Raw genomic sequence first — 21,079 nt, 5'->3', positions numbered from 1 at the left:
TACCTGAAGCCAACTAGAATCTGCATCCTGAGAGTTTTCATGGTAAAATGCAAATAGCCATAAACCCATTTTTTATTAAAACCCTTCTTAAGAAGATGGGGGAGCTACAGATGGTGGTCAGGCAGGCATACCATTTACTACTGCAATGTTATAGATTTTAAGGTCAGAAGGGACCATTATGATAATCTGGTCTGACCTGCACAATGCAGGCCACAGAATCTCACCCACCCACTCCTGTAACAAACCCCTAACCTATGTCTGAGCTATTGAAGTCCTCAAACCATGGTTTAAAGACATCAAGGTGCAGAGAATCCTCCAGCAAGTGACCCGTGCCCCAAGCTGCAGAGGAAGGCAAAAAAAAAACCCAGGGCCTCTACCAATCTGCCCTGGAGGAAAATTCCTTCCTGACCCCAAATATGGCAATCAGCTAAACGCTGAGCATGTGGGCAAGACTCACCAACCAGACACCCAGGAAAGAATTCTCTATAGTAACTCAGATCCCATCCCATCACAGGCCATTGGGCATATTTACCGCTATTAGTCAAAGATCAATTAATTGCCAAAATTAGGCTATCCCATCATATCATCCCCTCCATAAACTTATCAAGCTTAGATATGTCTTTTGCTCCCACTGCTCCCCTTGGAAGGCTGTTCCAGAACTTCACGCCTCTGATGGCTAGAAACCTTCGTCTACTTTCAAGTCTAAACTTCCTGAGGGCCAGTTTATATCCATTTGTTCTTGTGTCCACACTGGTACTGAGCTTAAATAATTCCTCTCCCTCCCTGGTATTTATTCCTCTGATATATTTATAAAGAGCAATCATATCTCCCCATAGCCTTCTTTTGGTTAGGCTAAACAAGCCAAGCTCTTTAAGTCTCCTTTCATAAGACAGGTTTTCCATTCCTCAGATCATTCTAGTAGCCCTTCTCTGTACCTGTTCCAGTTTGAATTCATTCTTCTTAAATATAGGAGACCAGAACTGCACACAGTATTCCAGATATGGTCTCACCAGTGCCTTATATAATGGTACTAACACCTTCTTATCTCTACTGGAAATACCTTGCCAGATGCACCCCAAGACCGCATTAGCTTTTTTCAGGGCCATATCACATTGGTGGCTCATAGTCATCCTGTGATCAATCAATACCCTGAGGTCCTTCTCCTCTGTTATTTCCAACTGATGCGTCCCCAACTTATAACAAAAACTCTTATTAATCCCTAAATGCAGGACCTTTCACTTTTCACTATTAAATTTCATCCTATTACTATTACCCCAGTTTCCAAGGTCATCCAGATCTTCCTGTATGATATCATGGTCCTTCCCTGTGTTAGCAATACCTCCCAGCTTTGTGTCATCTGCAAATTTTATTAGCACACTCCCACTTTTTGTGCCAAGGTCAGTAATAAAAAGATTAGTCCCAAAACCGATCCCTGAGGAACTCCACTAGTAACCTCTCTCCAGCCTGACAGTTCACCTTTCAGTACAACCCAGTGTAGTCTCCCCTTTAACAAGTTCCTTATCCACCTTTCAATTTTCATATCGATCCCCATCTTTTCCAATTTAACTAATAATTCCCCATGTGGAACCATATCAAATGCCTTACTGAAACAGAGGTAAATTTGATCCACTGCATTTTCTTGGTCTTAAAAAAAAAATAAAATAAAAAAAAATAAAACTGTTACCTTCTTTGAGAAGGTGATCAGGTTGGTTTGGCAAGATCTACCTTTTGTAAAACCATGTTGTATTTTTTTCCCAATTGCCATTGACCTCAATGTCCTTAACTACTTTCTCCTTCAAATTGTTTTTCCAAGGCCATGCATACTACAGCTGTCAAACTAACAGGCCTGGATCACCCAGATCAGTTTTTTTCCTTTCTTAAAAAGAGGAACTGTGTTAGCTGTTCTCCAGTCATACGGTACAACCCCTGAGTTTACAGATTCATTAAAAATTCTTGCTAATGGGCTTGCAATTTCATGTGCCAGTTCCTGTAATATTCTTGGATGAAAATTATCTGGGCTCCCTGATTTAGTTCCATAAAGCTGTTCGAGTTTGGCTTCTACCTCAGCTGTGGTAATATCTACCTCCATATCCTCCTTCCCATTTGTCATCCTGCCATTATCCTTAAGCTCCTCATTAAAGACTGAGGCAAAGTATTTGTTTAGATATTGGGCCATGCCTAGATTATCCTTAACCTCCACTCCATCCTCCGTGTTTAGCGGTCCCACTTTTCTGTTTTCTTCTTATTTATATGGCTATAGAACCTTTTCCTATTGGTTTTAATTCCCTTTGCAAGGTCCAACTCTACATGGCTTTTGGCCTTTCTCACTTTATCCCTACATGTTCTGACCTAAATAAGGTAGCTTTCTTTGCTGATCCCTCCCATCTTCCCCTCCTTGTAGGCTGTTTTTTCTTAATCACCTCTCTGAGGTGCTTGCTCGTCCAGCTTGGTCTACAACTCCTGCCTATGAATTTTTTCCCCTTTCTTGGGATGCAGGCTTCTGATAGTTTCTGCAACTTTAACAAATTTCCTTTTTTTTTTTTATAAAGTTAGCCCTTTTGAAATAAAAAACTCTAGTCACAGATCTATTTTTGTTTATCCTTCCATTTAGTTTGAACTGAATTAGCTCATGATCGCTCGAACCAAGGTTATCCCCTACAACCATTTCTTACATGAGGTCCTCACTACTCACCAAAACCAAATCTAAAATAGCATCCCCTCTTGTTGGGTCAGCAAGTACTTGGTGAAGGAATCCATCAGCTATCGCATCTAGGAAAATCTGAGCCCTATTATTACTACTAGCACTTGTCCTCCAGTCTATATCTGGGAAGTTAAAGTCTTCCATGATCACACAATTCCCATTAGTATTTACTTCATTAAAAACATTAAAGAGGTCTCTATCCATACCCAAATCAGATTTTGGTGGTCTATAGCACACCCCAAACACTATCCCAGGGGAGGCTGCAGTAGCTTTCTTCTCCAATGTGATTTTTGCCCAGACAGACTCTGTCTTATCCATTCCAGCCCTTCTTATTTCTTTACAGTCTATCTTATCGTTGATATACAATGCTACTCCACCACCTTTGCCTTTATTTCTACCTTTCCTAAACAGCACATACCCTTCAATCTCTGTACTCCAGTGATGACTACTATTCCACCATGTTTCTGTTGTCCCTATAATATCTGGTTTCACTTCCAGCACCAGTAACTAGTTCCTCCATTTTGTTACCTAGGCTCCCTCGCATTGGTGTACAAACATCTTAATTTTTGCTGTTTGGCTTTGCTCACATTCTTTACCCAATTAGGCCCAGACATTCTACTGCCAGTATCACCTAGTAGACTGGTATCTACACTAACCTTCCTCCTTATGTGTTGCCTCCCCCTGCCCCCAGTCTCCTGGAGGGAAGTGATATGGATCGGCTTTTTATTTTTAAGTAAGTTTTTAGACCTCATGGTTGCAGAGAAAAGCATGAAAACGTGAACTGGAATGCATGCTGCAGGCTCAGAACCAGAAGGCAAGTAACCCCCCCTATTTTTTAAATTATGATTAAAAAAAATTTAAATCTGACTCATGATTTTTGAATGGTTGAGATTGGCAATACTGCTACCCCATAAGCAAATTGGTGTTTGGATTGTAGTACAGCTACCCCGTAGCCTCTTTGTATAATACAATAGTATTGGGTCCTCCAGTGGAAAAATGGCTGGCATGACAAAATTACCTGTGGGCAAAAGGGCCTATCTATTCTGAAGAGGAGGAGGGCTTGACTTTGTTGCAAAATTAGCTGCTGTGGAAGTGGTCACAGGCTGAGTAGAATATAGAACCCAATATTAAACAATACTGTAACCTTCAAGCTAAACAAAGCCACTTTTTCACATTACATTTTTATCTCCTTGCCTCTGTATAGTCTAATCTGAGTTAGGTGTTTCAATAGTATTACCCAGCCAATTGCTGTAGAACAAAGCCACTTGTGCTTGACTGTAAGAGCTAGCTGACAGACGGGAAACTTGCTGAAAGACAGTAACAGCACTAACATTAATTTCTGTTATTGCAGCCATTCCAAAGTCTGGAAATTGACTCTTTTTTAATTCAAGTCCACATTATTGAATGGCTGAGTAGGTCCTATTTTCTTAACCTTGAGATTTAGAAAGAGAAGACATTTCCTAACATATAAAAGTTGTACAGAAGACATATTTGGAAGATTAATTCACAATGTTGTATTAAAAATACACTACCCAAAGATTGACCTCAATCCTTTGCTAGCTTTCATTGTCTCTGAAAAATGTGACATTTTAAAGGTCTGTTAGCATATTCATATGAGTTTACTGTACATCCTTCACCTACTGAGGGCACCTGCCCTCAAGCTGTTTGTAGCCAATCGCCTCCCAACAAGGCCCTCAATTCTACCGAGGGCACAAATAGCTATGATGCAGAAAACACCCATCGAAGTCTGAAAATGTAATTGTAAACAGGGAATCACCATGAAGCCAGTGTGGTTCTAGCAGGATCCCACATAAACAGCATAGGGCCAAGAACTGATCTAACATTTCATTCAGTGGCCTGGAAGAAAACAAAATCATCACTAAAAAAGTTTGCAGATTACACAAAAATTGGGGGAAGTGGTAAATAATGAAGAGGACTGGTCACTAATACGGAGTGATCTAGATCACTTAGTTACATTAAAATACATACTGTTTGCTTGCACTCAGTTTACTAAGTGTAAATGTATACCTCTAGGAACAAAGAATGTAAGCCATACTTGCAAGATGGGGGACTCTATCCTAGGAAACAGTGACTTTGAAAAAGATTTAGGCATTGGGGTTGATCATCAGGTGCAACCCAGAGGCCCAAAGGGCTAATGCGATCCTTGGATGCATAAACTGAAATCTTGAGTAGGAGTAGAAGATAGTTTACCTCTGAATTTGACACTAGTGCAACCACTTCTAAAATACTGCTTCCAATCCTGGTGTCCACAACTCAAGAAGGATGAGGGGAGGGAGGATTGACAGAGTCAGAGAAGAGCCATAAGAATGATTAAAGGATTAGAAAGCATGCTTTATAATGACAGACTCATTATAATGCTTAACATTAAAAAAAGATGAAGGGATGACTTGATCACCTCTACAGGTACATATGAGAGAAACAAATTTAATAAGATCTTCAATCTAGCAAGAAGCTAGACAAATTCAGACTGGAAATAAGGCATACATTTTTAACAGGGAGGGTAATTAATAATTGGAACTATTTACCACATTTTATGGTGGATTCTCAGTCACAGGCCATTTTTTAATCCAGATTATGTGTTTTTCTAAAAGATATGATCTACAAATTATTTTTGGGAACTTCTATGGCCTATGTTATACAGCAGGTCAGATCACAATGTTGCCTTCTTCCTTGGAACCTATGAATCTGTGTCTGGACAGAAGATAAAGCCCCATCCTACTGGACTCATACATAGATAACTGTGGCCATGTCTATGTGACCTCCAGGCTTTGTTATTGCAACTCATGCCTAGGAAAGAAGCCATAAACCCTGAAAAGGGTCTAAATGGTACAAACCATACCAGCCTGTCTGCTCGTCAGATGTCTCCTAGAACTCCCCTCCAGTGTTCTGCCTCCCCTAATAAGAGTCCAGTTCAGCATCTCTATCCTGATATTTAAAGCGCTTCGTGTGAATTGATCTAGTTACCTGAGCCACTACCTTTCTCTCCAGCACAGTGATCTCCTGTGACACCTTGGGTTCACTGGATCAAACTTATGACCAATAACTGAGAGGTTTGTCAACGTGGGAGACAAAACCTCCACAAGAGGTAGACAGAAACTATGGAACTCGCTCCTTCAACAGGTAAGAATGACCACAGTTATCAGCATTCTCAGAACTAAATGCAAAGCTCATCCATTAGACTTGGCTTTCCTTCACTAAAGTCTTTGCACCCACACAAGACCTAACCAAGCGGTTTCTCCTACATGTTGAAAAAGGAGGAGAGATTGTTACATTTACTTTTAAGTAGCTGACAGGGATTCAGTACTATAGTGATGGGGACAAGATACTTAGATACTTAAACCAGTCTCTGATTATTTGTAATACAATCCTGCATTGGCAGGGGATAGACTTATCTAATAGGTCTTCTCTCTGCATTCAGTTCTGCACATACCTGTTTGAGATGGCAGTACATGTAAAATACCTGTTTTGCCCTTTCAGGAAAGGATGACAGAAATCAGTCACCCAAACCCAGATATGAGAAAACCGGAGGCTCCATCAGAATAACGTTCTACATTAACACTTCTGAGATTTGAAAATGTATGTGTAATGGGTGAAAATGGGATGTATTGTTTCCTACACAGCTCAAACAGTCATGTCTATGGACTTGTTCAATCCGATCTTACAGGCTTGGTAAGACAGCACATGGGCTAGTCAAATACTTCTTTAGTGAAACAGACAAACCAGGAAGGCTTGTCTGTTGGTGCTACCTCTTCATTTTTTATCAGCTTACTCCCCTCTGGCAGTATTAGCCGCCTCTTAGTGTCTCACTATCACTCTCCACTAGGGGTCACAGCTTTACTTGTATTACTCCATCTGACCAATTTGCTGCCTATTCCCTCAAGAGCCAGCCAGTAGATCGCTTTAAATCTTCCATTAGAATGCATCTTCTGTCTCTGGCTTATGAGCGTAAAGCATTGGGTAACACTCGATGTTATGAACATTCTGTAAAATAACAATATTGTATTTATCACAATGACTATAATGTGAACAACTCCAATCCCTGACTTCCACAACAAGAGTTAACTTCTCAATTCCCCCACCCAGACACATTCGTTACAGAAGTGGGTCTTGCCTTCCAAAGTGACTATTATGCCTTTCACTTCTAGGGGCAGGACTTTCCTTGAAAAGCTCAGACCCGAGGACGTTTCTGGGATTGGCAGTGACACACTAAGTAGTGAAAGTGACAATCAAGTCAGGTATATGAAAGTGCGATGTGTTTTATTCTTAACCACACACATTGCATGAGCCCTGGCTCTAGTCTGGCACCAGCACTCCCTTCTCCTCCCACTTGGATGAGATCTACTGCTTTGACAGTAGCTATTCCTTTTCCTAGAGTATTATCAGTGCACTAACACGTGGTGATACCAGCAGTACTGACAGTTGCAGCGTGAAATACTTGGTTTGTTGCAGTACAAAGAACTGGCACAGAATTCAGGGACCAGCCCATCTGCATGTCATAAACAGACTCTCTCCTTCTGCCAAAAGAGACCTTATTCCCCAAACTGGATTGCTGAAGCCTAGTTGGTTTATTCAAACGCAAATGTCCATGTAGCACTGCCTGAATCACTGGCTCTTTAACTTTATGTAGGCAGACAGATGGGACGTTAAAAAAACAAGCAAACAAAAATCTTTGGTTTAAGTAACATATTGGCAAATATGTCTTCTGTTTTACTTGTAGTTAAAGTGTTATTAAATGATTATTAATAAATAACATCTAGTACTTACATGATAAATTCCCATTTGTAGATCTTAAAGTTCTTTACAACACTGGGTACCCATTGTCATCCTCATGTGAGCTACGGGGAAATTGTAGCACAGAGGTTAATTAACTTGCCCCAGGTAACAGTGTGTCAATGGCAGAGCCGGAAACAGAAGCCAGTGCCTCAGGCCCAGTGCCCATGTCATTTGATCATATTACCCCTTTATTCTTCTCAGCAGATTGAAATAAAAAGCTAACTCTTCCCTACACACAGTTACAAGAGATCAGAACATCATTTCTATACATCTGGTCAAAGCTACAGTCAAACAAAATGGATGTAATCGTGTCAAGTTTGTTGCTAAAACCTTAGAGCAAGAATTCTCCCTTCCCTTCCCTGCTCTTTATTTTAAATCCCTCCCTCCATCACAGTTGCTTTGTTAGGGCCTAAACCCAAGAATGCAGATTATCAGCACAAGTCCCCTTTAAGTCACTGGGAGATGCAAGTGCTCAGCACCTGTCACGATCAGGCCATTCTGTTAGGGTAGAAATTCTCTCTCTGAATCAGAGACACTTTCCCTGAGACTTGCTTTTGCAACAAAACCAAAATGTTAACCATTTATTTTTGGTCCTTTTCTTTTCCAATTGAGGACATGGTCTCTAGTGTGTTTGTCTGAGCTACAAGCCTCTTCAGGCCCATTATTCAGATGTATCTGAAATGGTGTCAATGCCAGTGTTCGGATGATACATTGTGAGTCATGTCTTCCTAAGGATCTATACCAGAGGCAAAGCTTTACTGGCTTCCAAAGATGTTCAGAAACCATGCACTGGTCTCCATTGTTGATTTTCTACAGTTTTCCAGTAAATTTGGACCAGTCTAGCTGCCCATCAACATGCTGCATCAGTGCATGATCTCCTCTCCTGCCAGTCCTAAAAGAAGAGCTTCGTTTGGAAGGCATGGTCCAGGATGTATTGAAAGTGCAGCTGAATGATTTTTTGTCTCATCCCATTCTCCCCATACTACGTTTTTGTCTAGACCTCACCTTTTTGTCCAGCTCTTTATTCTTATTTTTTGCCTCCGCCTTTGTCTTATCCCATTATCTGGGGTCAGGCCATCGTGCTTCTGCCATCTTCACCTGCCCAAGCTGGCACTACAGTCCACTTGCTTATCAACTTCTTTGATACAATCCATCCATTGCTTCCTTAGCTTTCCTCATGGTCTCTTTCTTACCACCCTCTCCTGCCATGCTATCTTCACTCAGTCCTCTTCATTCATCCTTTGTATATCCAAACCAGCAAAGTTGCGCTTCCGAGATTTGTCAGCCACATCACAGATTTTGACTTCCATCGTAGAATCATAGAACTGGAAGGGACCTTGAGAGGTCATCTAGTCAGGTCCCCTGCACTCAAGGTAGGACTATATTATCTAGAGCATTCCTGACAGGTGTTTGGAGATTTTTCAGAGCAGGTTAGACAATGATGGAGATTTCACAACGTCCCTAAGCAATTTATTCCAGTGCTTAACCACCCTGACAGTTAGGAAGTTTTTCCTAATGTCCAACCTAAACCTCCCTTGCCACAATTTAAGTCCATTGCTTCTTGTCCTACTCTCAGAGGTTAAGAAAAACAATTTTTTCTTCCTCTTCCTTGTAACAACCTTTTACGTACTTGAAAAAGGTTATCATACATGTCAATGGTCCCCAACGCGGTGCCTGTGGGTACCATGGCACCCGCCAGGGCATTTATGTGTACCCGCCTAGTGCCCAGCAGGGGAGAGAAGCCGCAGCCCCGCACCTGCCAGGGACCAAGAACTTCGGGGCCTGCTGGCTGCGGGTGCTGGTGTTTTGTCCCTGGCAGGCACAGGGCCGCAGCTTCTCTCTGGCTTCTCCGGTGCTGTGGGCTGCTGGCGCTGGTGTTCTCTGTCCCCGGCAGGTGTGGGGCCCGCCTAGTGCCCAGCAGGGGAGAGAAACTGCGGCCCCGTGCCTGCTGGGGACAGAGAACTCCGGGGCTGCAGGCTGCGGGCACCGGTGTTCTCTGTCCCTGGCACGTGCGGGGCTGCGGCTTCTCCTGGGCTGCGGGCGCCGGTGTTCTCGGTCCCTGGCAGGCGCGGGGCCGTGGCTTAAGCCAGAGAGAAGCCACGGCACCGTGCCTGACGGGGACAGAGAACTCCGGGGCTGCAGGCTTCATTCTATGTTAAAGTAAGAATAATAAATATATTTGGACCAGCAGTTCAACAATGTTTTACTTTTTTAAAGTAAATAAGATGAAAACTGTTTGATATTTATTTTGTAAAAACCTTAATTTTTCTTACAGGTAGATAAAAAAGAGCAAATTCACATGGTAAGGTGAAAGAGTAATTGCCAAATAATTTAATTAATACCTTTTACATGTAAAATTACCCTTTTTATCTTATGGATTCATATATTGTGTAATATTAAATATGTTTTTCTTATTATTTAATGTACAAATACAAAATAAGCCTTGAAAAATTGTTGGCACCCGCCACACTCTTCTGAAAACATGAAAATGCTACTGGTCACAAAAAGGTTGGGGGACCACCGATACACGTTATGTCCCCCCTCAGTCTTCCTTTTCCACACTAAACAAACCAATTTTTTTTTTCCCAATCTTCCTTCATAGGTCATGTTTTCTAGACCTTTAATCATTTTTGTCGCTCTTCTTTGGACTCTCTCCAATTTGTCCACATCCTTCCTGAAATGTGGTGCCCAGATCTGGACACAATACTCCAGTTGAGGCCTAATCAGCACAGAGTAGAGTGGAAGAATTACTTCTCGTGTCTTGCTTACAATACTCCTGCTAATACATCCCAGAAGGATGTTTGCTTTTTTTGCAACAGTGTTACTCTGACTTTTATTTAGCTTGTGGTCCACTATGACCCCCCAAATTCCTTCCCGCAGTACTCTTCCCTAGGCAGTCATTTCCCATTTTGTATGTGTGCAACTGATTGTTCCTTCCTAAATGGAGTACTTTGCATTTGTCCTTATTGAATTTCATCTTTTTTTACTTCAGATCATTTCGAATTTTAATTCTATCCTCCAAAGCACTTGCAACTGCTCCCAGCTTGGTATCATCCATAAACTTAATCAATGTACTCTCTCTGCCATTATCTAAATCATTGATGAAGATATTTAACAGAACCAGACCCAGAACTGATCCCTGCAGGACCCCACTCATTATGCCTTTCCAGCATGACTGTGAACCACTGATAACTACTCTCTGGGAACAGTTTTTCAATCAGTTTTGCACCCACCTTATAGTAGCTCCATCTAGGTTGCATTTCCCTAGTTTGTTTATGAGAAGGTCATGCGAGACAGTATCAAAAACTTTACTGAAGTCAAGCTATACCACCTCTATCGCTTCCCCTCCTTCCCCCCCATATCTACAAGGCTTGTTACCCGGTCACAGAAAGCTATCAGGTTGGTTTGACATGGTTTGTTCTTGACAAATCCATGCTGACTGTTACTTATCACCTTATTGTCTTCTAGATGTTTTCAAACTGATTGCTTAATTATTTGCTCCACTATCTTTCCAGGTACTGAAGTTAAGCTGACTGGTCTGTAATTCCCTGGGTTGTCCTTATTTCCCTTTTTATAGATGGGCAAATATAGGGCCATTTTCCAGTCTTCTGGAATCTCTTCCATGACTTTTCAAAGATAATTGCTAATGGCTCAGCTATCTCCTCAGTCAGCTCCTTGAGTATTCTAGGATGCATTTCATCAGGCCCTAGTGACTTGAAGACATCTAATTTGTCCAAGTAATTTTTAACTTGTTCTTTCCCTATTTTACCCTCTTTTGATCCTACCTCATTTTTGCTGGCATGGAAGGGATAGTTCAGTGGGTTGAGCTTTGGCCTGCTAAACCCAGGGTTGTGAGTTCAATCTTTAAAGGGGGCCATTTAGGGAACTAGGGTAAAAATCTGTCTGGGGTTTGGTCCTGCTTTGAGCAGGGGGTTGGACTAGATGACCTTCTGAGGTCCCTTCCAACCCTGGTATTCTATGTTAGGCATCCAATCACCAGCAACCTTCTTGGTGAAAACTGAAACAAAGTCATTAAGCACCTCTGCCATTTCCACATTTTCTGTTATTATTTTTCTCCTTTCATTGAGTAATGGGCCTACCCTGTCCTTGGTCTTCCTCTTGCTTCTAATATATTTGTAGAATGTTTACTTGTTATCCTTTATGTTTCTAGCTAGTTTGGAAAGGCCAAAGCACAAAATGAGACCAATTTTGTCCCTACATACTTGTGTTATTTGTTTATATTCATCCTTTGTAATTTGAGCTAGTTTCCACTTTTTGCAGGACTCTTCTTTGATTTTTAGATCATTGAAGATCTCCTGGTCAAGCCAGGGTGGTTTCTTATGTGATACAGCATGGCCAGAGGGCAGCAGGAGACGGTTAGAAGGGAGCCTTAATACCTGTAGAGGGAAAAAGTTTGCTATAGATTAATTAAAGCACCTGAAGCCAGTCACCTGATAACCCCCCCGCCCCCGCTTCAAATCAGACAAGTGGAGGTGCTGGAGCAGAGAGCAGTTTGGAGGGAAGCAGAGGAAAGTTTGGAGAAGTGCTGTGGTGGGCTAAGAAGACCAAGACCCTAGATAAAGGGACACCTGGCTTGTGCAGAGGGAGGGCAGGAAGACCCCACAAGGTGAAGGGCAGGAGAGGGAAGGAGCCCAGGGGAAGGAACTGCTAGTTCAAGTGGTTTACCGCTATCCCTAGGGTCCCTGGGCTGGGATCTGTAGTAGAGGGTGGGCCCGGGTCCCTCCCTCGCCACTGCCCTCCTCTAGGGCACTAGTGGGGCAGTTAATATCCCAGTTCAGGGGCAAGAAACGGCACCCTGAACCCCCCCAAGAAGAGAAAGCGCGAGACTCATCATAGTAGTGCCAGCAATTTGCCACATTTGCCATACTTCCTATCTTTCCTACGCAGTGGGATAGTTTGCTCTTGTGCCCTTGATAATGTCTCTGAAAAACTACCAACTGTCTTCTATTGTTTTTCCCCTGAGACTTGTTTCCCCATGGGATCTTACCTACCAACTCCCTAAGTTTGCTAAAGTCTCCCTTCTTGAAATCCAGTGTCTTTATTTTGCTGTTCTCCTTCCTACCATTGCTTAGAATCATGAACTCTATCATTTCATTATCACTTTCACCCGAGCTGCCTTCCACTTTAAAATTCTCAACCAGTTCTTCCCTATTTGTCAAAATCAGCTTCTCCCCTAGTATCTGTCACCACCTTCTGAAATAAAAAAATTGTCTCTAATACATGCCAAGAACGTATTGGATAATCTGTGTCCTGCTGTGTTATTTTCCCCAACAGATGTCTGGGTAGTTGAAGTCCCCCATCACCACCAAGGCCTGTGCTTTAGATGATTTCGTTAGCTGTTTTTTTGTTTTGTTTTGTTTTGTTTTTAAAAAGCCTCATCCACCTCTTCTTCCTGGTTAGGTGGTCTGTAGTAGACCCCTACCATAACATCACCGTTGTTTTTTACCTCCTTTATCCTTGCCCAGAAACTTTCAACAAGTCTGTCTCCTATTTCCATCTCAACCTCAGTCCAAGTGTACACATTTTTAATATACAGGGTAACATCGCCTCCCTTTTTTCTCTGCCTGTCCTTCCTGAGCAAGCTGTACCCTTCTATACCAATATTCCAGTCATGCATATTATCCCATCAGGTCTCTGTGATGCCAACTGTGTCATAGTTGTGTTTATTCCTCATACTTCTTGCATTAATATACAGACATCTAAGATACTGATTTGATTCCCTCCCATCCCCACCTGTTCTGTCTTGTCTCTCCTTTATCCCTGCTATAACATCCCATGCTCCCACCCTAATTCCAAACCTTCTCCCAGCTCTCCACGTTCTTGACTTACCTGTGGGCTTTGGTCACCTGCCTCCTTTTAACCTAGTTTAAAGCCCTCTTCTCTAGGCTAGCCAGTCTGTATCCAAATATGCTCTTCCCCTTCCTTGATAGGGGACCCCATCTCTGCGTAGCGGTCCTTCCTGGAACAGCATCCTTGGTCAAGGAAGCCAAAGCCCTCCTGATGACACCATATTTGCAGCCAGGCATTCATCTCTAGGATGCATCTGTCTCTGCCTGGGCCCCTACCCTTGACCAGAAGGATCGAAGAGACCACCACCTGCACTCCCTCACCCTTACTCCCACCAGAGCCCTGTAGCCACTTCTGACTGCTCAGCGTCATACCTCGCAGTATTATCAGTACCCACATGTATGAGTAGCATGGGGTAGTAGTCAGAAGGACAGATGATCCTTGACAATCCCTCCATAACGTCTCGGTTACAGGCCCCTGGCAGGTAGCATACCTCCTGGGATGTCATGTCAGGGTGACAGATGCGTGCCTCCATCCCCCTCAGAAAAGAGAGTCACCAACCACCACTACCTACATTTCCTCCTGGGAGTGGTGGCTGCGGTCCTCCCAGCCTTGGGGGTACATGGTTTCTCCTTCCCCACTCCAAAGGTGGAGAGAGGGGGAATTCCTCATCACTCATTGCCAGGGCAGCATATCGGTTTTCCATCGCCATGGTGAGTGGGTTGGGAGTAGAGGTGGACCACTGCTGCCAGAAGTAACCAGCTGCCAGTGCCCTCCCTGTGACAGAGCCATATCCTCCTCCCTCAGTGGTGAGAGAGCAATCCTCTGTAGCTGGATAGCTTCCTCAGCCTTGGATGTCTCCATGTGACTACACTTGAGGAAAATCCTTGTGGGCACGGATGCTCCTCAGCCTAGTCAACTCCTCCTTTAATCGCTCCCACCTGCTTCCTGAGAGATTCCACCAGCAGGCACCTTTCACACTGGATAGTCCCCCCAGCCTGGCTTTCTGAGAGTGGGAAATGCAGGCCAGAGTCTCTCCTAAGGCTTTCATTTCAAAATCTTATCCTGTCACAACTCTTATTGTGTGAAAACTTTTAATCGCAAACCCCTGTAGGCACTCAACCTGCAGTCTCTTCACTGCCCATGCTTCAGAACTATTGCTCTGTACAGTGGGCCTTCAGTCTCAGTGGCATACACAACTCCTGAGAAGTTATCCCACACTCTTCCAGCTCTCCCCGTCTGAACTGTATTTCATGTTCAAACTTGCCATCTTCCGTGACTTGGCCATCCAGGTACTTGAATAAGAATAAGAATAAACCAGATGGATCAGTTCATGTTTTATTTCATAATTGTTTAGATCAGAGGCAGGGGTATAATTATAGGGAATACATCCTTCCATAACTTGACAAACGATTACTTGAAGAGCGTCCTGGATGTAATTCTCCATGAGTCCACACACTGTTACTCAGCCCTGAAGAAACAGCCTCCTGTCAAACACAGCACTGAGCTGAGTTGACTTAGCAAAGCAGGCATGCACTGAGCCAGTGGCAAAAGCAGCTACAGCAGAAGAGAGGCTGAGGTCAGTGAACCCTCAGGAGCAGGATTCAGGGGCTGGGGAAAGAGATCGCAGAATAGTGGCTGAGGGAAAGCTTGTGGATAGCATTCATGGAGAACGTTGTAAGGATTTTGATACACTTTCCTTGTTTTCCCCCCAACTGCTACTTCCAGGAACCCTTCTGTTCTTGCGCCTCCCTCCCTGTATTGTTACCTCTCCAAACTGTTATTGGGTCTGATCCTCTTTTCCCTCTATATATCCTGTTACTGGGTGCCCTAATCTGCTTACTCTGTTGCAGCTGCCATCTATGTCAACGACTCGGAAATCTCTCTCTGCACCCTGACCTTCCCCTGCAGTCCAGCTGCCCTCCTCCAACTATCCTGCTACCTATAATGCTGGATGTTCAGCCTCCAGTTCAGCTTCAATATGGTGAAGACTGACCTCTCACCTCTCTTCTCCCTCCCTTCACCACCATCTTTCTCTTCATCCAGATTGCAACCTTGAGGCCAGAGCCACAAAGGGATTTAGGTGCCAACATTCAAAATTTAGATCCTCAAAACCTGCTCAGCTGTCACCTACCCCTCTCCATGCCTAAATTTCTGCCAGTGGAAGGAAGAGAGAGACTGAGGCTGACTCTATAGCCCAGTAGTTAGGGCTCTCATGTACAATGAGGGCAAGTCAGGGTCAAGACCTTGCTCCACATTCACTGGACTATGGGGAAAAGTCATGACTTCCACCAGTTTTTGTGAGAAAGGTGCCTAAGTCAAGGAGGGGGTTCATGTCTCTGAATCCCATCCAGATATAGGCACCTAAATCCCTTTCAAACGCAGGGCTTAGGCCCGACCCCTCTCCTCAGCATGTCCTATTGGCTAGCTTAGGTAGCCCTCCACTCAGTGTGCTGGCTTTTGTGGATCCCATTCTCATACACCTCTCCCTCCCATCCAGGGTATAGGGAGCCTGGGCACCTGACTCAAGGCTGGGAGTTATGCTAGGCGGCAGGGCATCTAAACATTAGGCCTTGCTGCACTGAACCTAAGTCCCCTTTGTAGATCTAGCCTTTGGTGTCATGTTTCACACATCCGGGATGTCACCAAATCCTGACATTTCTTCCTCCACAACATACAGTCATTCCAACTCTTCCTTTCTGCCCCCACAGCTAAGAGGCATCTCCATGCCTTGGTTATCTCCTGCCTTGATGCAGTCTTGAGGATTTCCCCACAATTTTCCTTCTGCTTTACAACTCATATCATGGCCACCATCACTCCAGCTGGAGCTAGCTAGCCCAGACAGGACCCCCCCGCTTCCAAGCCTGACAAGAACAACATTTAGTTGGCCAGTGGACTGGCTGCTGACTGGCAGGGTTTCCCCCGTGTCCCTGAACGGCTCATCTCTGTAGCATTCCCATACACTGCTGATAGACCTTGATTTTTTTGTTTAAAAGCTGACATCTGACAATAACACAGCCCCAGCTGGGAAAGAGGTGTGGAAACTGAGGAGCTATAGGGGTGACGGTAAAAAGAGACAGATATCAAAGAAAGTGAGGACAAGGATTAGGAGCTAATGTGTCACCTTTTCCAATTTGCCTTGAACCTGATGTTCATAAACCCTCTAAATCACTCTCTCATTTTCCATAGTAACTGTCAGCAGCAGGAGACAGTGCCGAAATAAGCTGTCAGCTCAGGGTAAATTGTTCTGCAACAGATTCCAAGGTAATACGCAGGGCCCTGTCTATTCACAGATGTTCTACTGTTTTAACGATATTGGTAGAAGCCCTAGGGTGGATACAGTTACTCTGTATAACTGCTTATACCAGCATAGCTATTCCTGTAGGGGAAGGGGAATGTATGATACTGGTATAAAGGTGCCTTTTACCAGTATAACTGTGCCCATACTAGAAGCTATACTAGTATAACTATGTCAGTTAAAAACAAAATCTAAAACCCCAAAATAAATCATACCCTCTCAGAAATAGCTATACCTGTACAAAAATTGGGTATAACTGTGACAAACTGGGAGTTTTCTATAATATGATTCCTAGGCATGCCTCGGTTTCTCTATTTTCCTTTCCTTTCCCCTTCCCTGATCTGTTCCGCCCACAACCCTGTTCCCCAGCTCCAGACAGCAGCAGGGCACAGCTGCAGCCTCTATCTTAGCCCCCTTGCCTGCAGCTGACTCGAATCATGAAAATATTATTTTGTGCAAAATGCATAAGATTATGGAGACAGTGATTACAGGAAAAGAAGTTTGGTTAGCGTTCTGTTTGCATGAGGTAGACATGGACATTGCATGCCAGTAAAGTTACAAAGACCAGCTCCCAGCTGAGATACTGTCATAGGTCTCACCCCCACTTAGAGCTGTTGCGTTCCAATATGGGGGCCTGCATGAAATTTATCTCTAAACTAAAATCCTAGTTTAGATCTAGTAAAAGCTGTCACCACCCAATCAGGTACGTGGATTGGGACACAGTCCTTCCCCAAAATCCTAGGGGATCCCAAGAGCCCCAAATCCATGGAGTTCTTACACCCAGGAGGAATAAACCATTCCCCCCTGCTTCCTCCCCCCTCCCTTTTCCTAGGAGAGACACCGGGATCTAACTACAGAGGGATACCTCCCTCCTCCTCTTTCCCTGAGAATCCACCCAAGGAAAGACCAACCAAGTCCTTAATAGAAAAGAATTTATTAAAGAATAAAAAAGAAAGTCACTGTCTCTGTAACCAAGATGGAACAATATACAGGTCTAAACTTATCAATCTCTGGAGAGAATCCCCCCTCCTTTCTTTCTCAGTAAAAGCAATAACAGTACAGACTTAAAGAAATTCTATAGCAAAACACAGAATTGCAAATACAGAAATAAAAGTATAAGAATACTAGTTCCTTGCTAATACTCACTAGCTTGAATAGAAGAATTTATTGCAGAAACCTGGGAGGACTTGATTAAGATGTCTGGACTCTCTTAATTCCCAAGAGAGAGAGAGACTCTAAAAAAAACAAAGAACAGGAAAAAAACTTCCCTCCACCGGGATTTGAAAATATCTTGTCCCTCATTGGTCCTCTGGTCAGGTGTCCACAGGTACTGCTTGTTAACCCTTTACAGGTAGACAAAAACCTTAACCCTTAACTAACTGTTTATGACATGCCCCCCCAAATCGCCAACAGTGGGAACCACTGGCGGTGATTTCCTCCTAGAACTGTAAAATAAACAGATTACTAAAACACATGCAGTATTACATATACTACTAAGCATGTAAACAACGAGATTTGTTACATTTCAAGAACACTTTTTAACCACTTGATTCTGGGAAACTTTCACGAGAGAGTGCATCAGCAACTTTGTTGGAAGCTCCTGAAATGTGTTGGATTTCAAAATCAAAGTCTTGGAGAGCTAAGCTCCAGCGGAGAAGTTTCTTGTTTCCCTTGTTAGTATGAAGCCACTGTAACGTATGGTCGTAGCTTTTCCAGGGCATACACAATGGCGTAACATTCTTTCTCACTGATGGACCAGTGGCTTTCCCTCTCAGACAGTTTTTTGCTGAGAAATACGACAGGATGGAAGTTGTGATCCCGTCCTTCCTGCATTAGAACTGCTCCTACCCCACGTTCAGATGCATCGGTGGTTACTAGGAAGGGTTTGTCAAAGTCCGGGGCCCTTAACACAGGGTCAGACATGAGTGTCGCCTTAAGCTGGGTAAAGGCTTTCTGACACTCATCAGTCCACTTAACAGCATTTGGCAGCCTTTTTCTGGTTAGATCAGTTAGTGGGGCAGCGATTTGGCTGTAGTGTGGTACAAATCGCCTGTAATATCCGGCCAAGCCTAAGAAGGATTGGACCTGTTTCTTTGACCGTGGGACAGGCCAGTTTTGGATAGCCTCCACCTTGGCCTGTAGGGGGTTAATGGTTCCTCGACCCACCTGGTGCCCTAGGTAAGTCACTCTGTTTTGGCCTATTTGACACTTTTTGGCCTTAACAGTTAGTCCTGCCTGCCTGATGTGCTTAAAGACCGTTTCCAGGTGTTCTAGGTGTTCGGGCCATGAATCAGAAAAAATGGCCACATCATTGAGGTAGGCAACTGCACATTCTCCCAATCCTGCTAGTAGACCATCTACCAGCCTTTGGAAGGTGGCGGGTGCATTCCGCAGTCCGAACGGAAGCACATTAAATTCATACACCCCTGCATGGGTGATGAACGCAGATTTTTCTTTGGCGGGTTCATCTAGTGGTACTTGCCAGTACCCCTTGGTTAAATCTATTGTGGAGATGAACTGGGCACGTCCCAGTTTCTCCAATAGTTCATCGGTGCGCGGCATTGGGTAGTTGTCAGGGCGAGTAACAGCATTAAGCTTTCGGTAGTCCACGCAAAAGCATATTTCCCCATCTGGTTTGGGAACTAGAACCACTGGGGATGCCCATGCACTGGTAGAGGGGCGGATGATACCCATCTCCAGCATGTTTTCAATCTCCCGTTTTATAGCAACTTGGGCATGAGGTGACACCCGGTAGGGTGGGGTTCTAATCGGGTGAGCATTACCTGTGTCAATGGTGTGGTACATTTGCTCAGTCCGTCCTGGGTTGGCTGAGAACAATGGGTCGAAGTGAGTGCACAGCTCCTTGATCTGTTGCCGCTGTAGACATTCCAGGGTTGTGGAGAGGGTCACCTCTTCCACACCACCATTTCTTTTTCCTTCGTAGTAGACACCTTCAGGCCACTCAGCATTATCTCCTCTCTGGGCTGTAAACTGACAGACCTGGAATTCTCTGGGGTAAAAGGGCTTTAATGAGTTAACATGGTACACTTTAGGTTTTAAGGAGGAATTAGGAAATGCAATGAGGTAGTTAACAGCTCCCAGGCGCTCCTGGACCGTGAATGGTCCTTCCCATGATGCTTCCATCTTATGGACCTGTAGCGCCTTCAAGACCATGACCTGGTCTCCTACCTTGAAGGAACGCTCTCTGGTATGTTTATCATACCAGACCTTTTGCTCTGCTTGAGCATCCTTTAGGTTTTCTTTAGCAAGGGCCAAAGAGTGTCGGAGGGTGTTTTGTAGGTTGCTTACAAAGTCTAGAATGTTAGTTCCTGGAGAAGGCGTAAACCCCTCCCATTGTCGCTTCACCAACTGTAATGGCCCCTTAACCTCATGGCCATACACAAGCTCGAATGGTGAGAATCCTAAACTGGGATGTGGTACAGCCCTGTAGGCAAACAGCAACTGCTGCAACACTAGATCCCAATTATTGGAATGTTCATTTACGAATTTACGGATCATGGCCCCCAAAGTTCCATTAAACCTCTCCACCAGGCCATTGGTTTGGTGGTGATACGGGGTGGCAACCAAATGATGCACCCCATGAGCTTCCCACAGGTCTTTCATGGTCCCTGACAGGAAATTTGTTCCCGAATCTGTAAGAATGTCGGAGGGCCAACCTACCCTGGCAAAAATGTCAGTTAAGGCCTGGCACACAGTTTTAGCCCTGGTGTTGCCTAGAGCTACTGCTTCCGGCCATCTGGTAGCAAAGTCCACAAAAGTCAGTATGTACTGCTTTCCTCTGGGGGTCTTCTTTGGGAAAGGACCCATAATATCCACAGCTACTCGCTGAAATGGGACCTCAATTATGGGAAGTGGCTGGAGAGAGGCCTTGACCTGGTCTTGCGGCTTCCCTACCTTTTGGCATACCTCACAAGACCGGACATACTTGGTAACGTCCTTGCCCATCCCCTCCCAGTCGAAGGACCTTCCCAACCTGTCTTTGCTTCGGTTCACCCCAGAATGGCCACTGGGATGATCATGGGCTAAGCTTAAGAGCTTTTCCCGGTACTTAGTTGGAACCACCAACCGTTTTTGAGGATGCTGGCCTTTCTGGTGTTCACCAGAAAGAAGCTCCTTATATAAAAGTCCGTGTTCTACAACAAACCGGGATCGGTTAGAAGAGCTGAGAGGCAGTGGGTTGCTCTGTGCCGCCGCCCAAGCTTTCTTAAGGCTGTCATCGGCTTCCTGCTCAGTCTGGAACTGTTCCCTTGAGGCTGGAGACACCAGTTCCTCCATAGACTGTGGACTTGGGCTTGATCCCTCTGGAAGCGATGTAGGTGAAGAGGTTGTTTCTGTTGACTGTGGACCGCTCTCCGCTGGTGCACAAGGTGATATTTCAGGCTCTGGTTGAGCCTCTTGGGTAGGGTTGTCTGCTGTTTCTGCCAGTTCAGGCTCGTTGGTGCCCTCTGGCGGTGGAG

This window comes from Mauremys reevesii, linkage group 2 (assembly GCF_016161935.1).
Source record: "Mauremys reevesii isolate NIE-2019 linkage group 2, ASM1616193v1, whole genome shotgun sequence".
NCBI classification, from domain to species: Eukaryota; Metazoa; Chordata; order Testudines; family Geoemydidae; genus Mauremys; species Mauremys reevesii.
The sequence above is the reverse complement of the archived record's forward strand: the minus strand, read 5'-3'. Positions refer to the sequence as shown.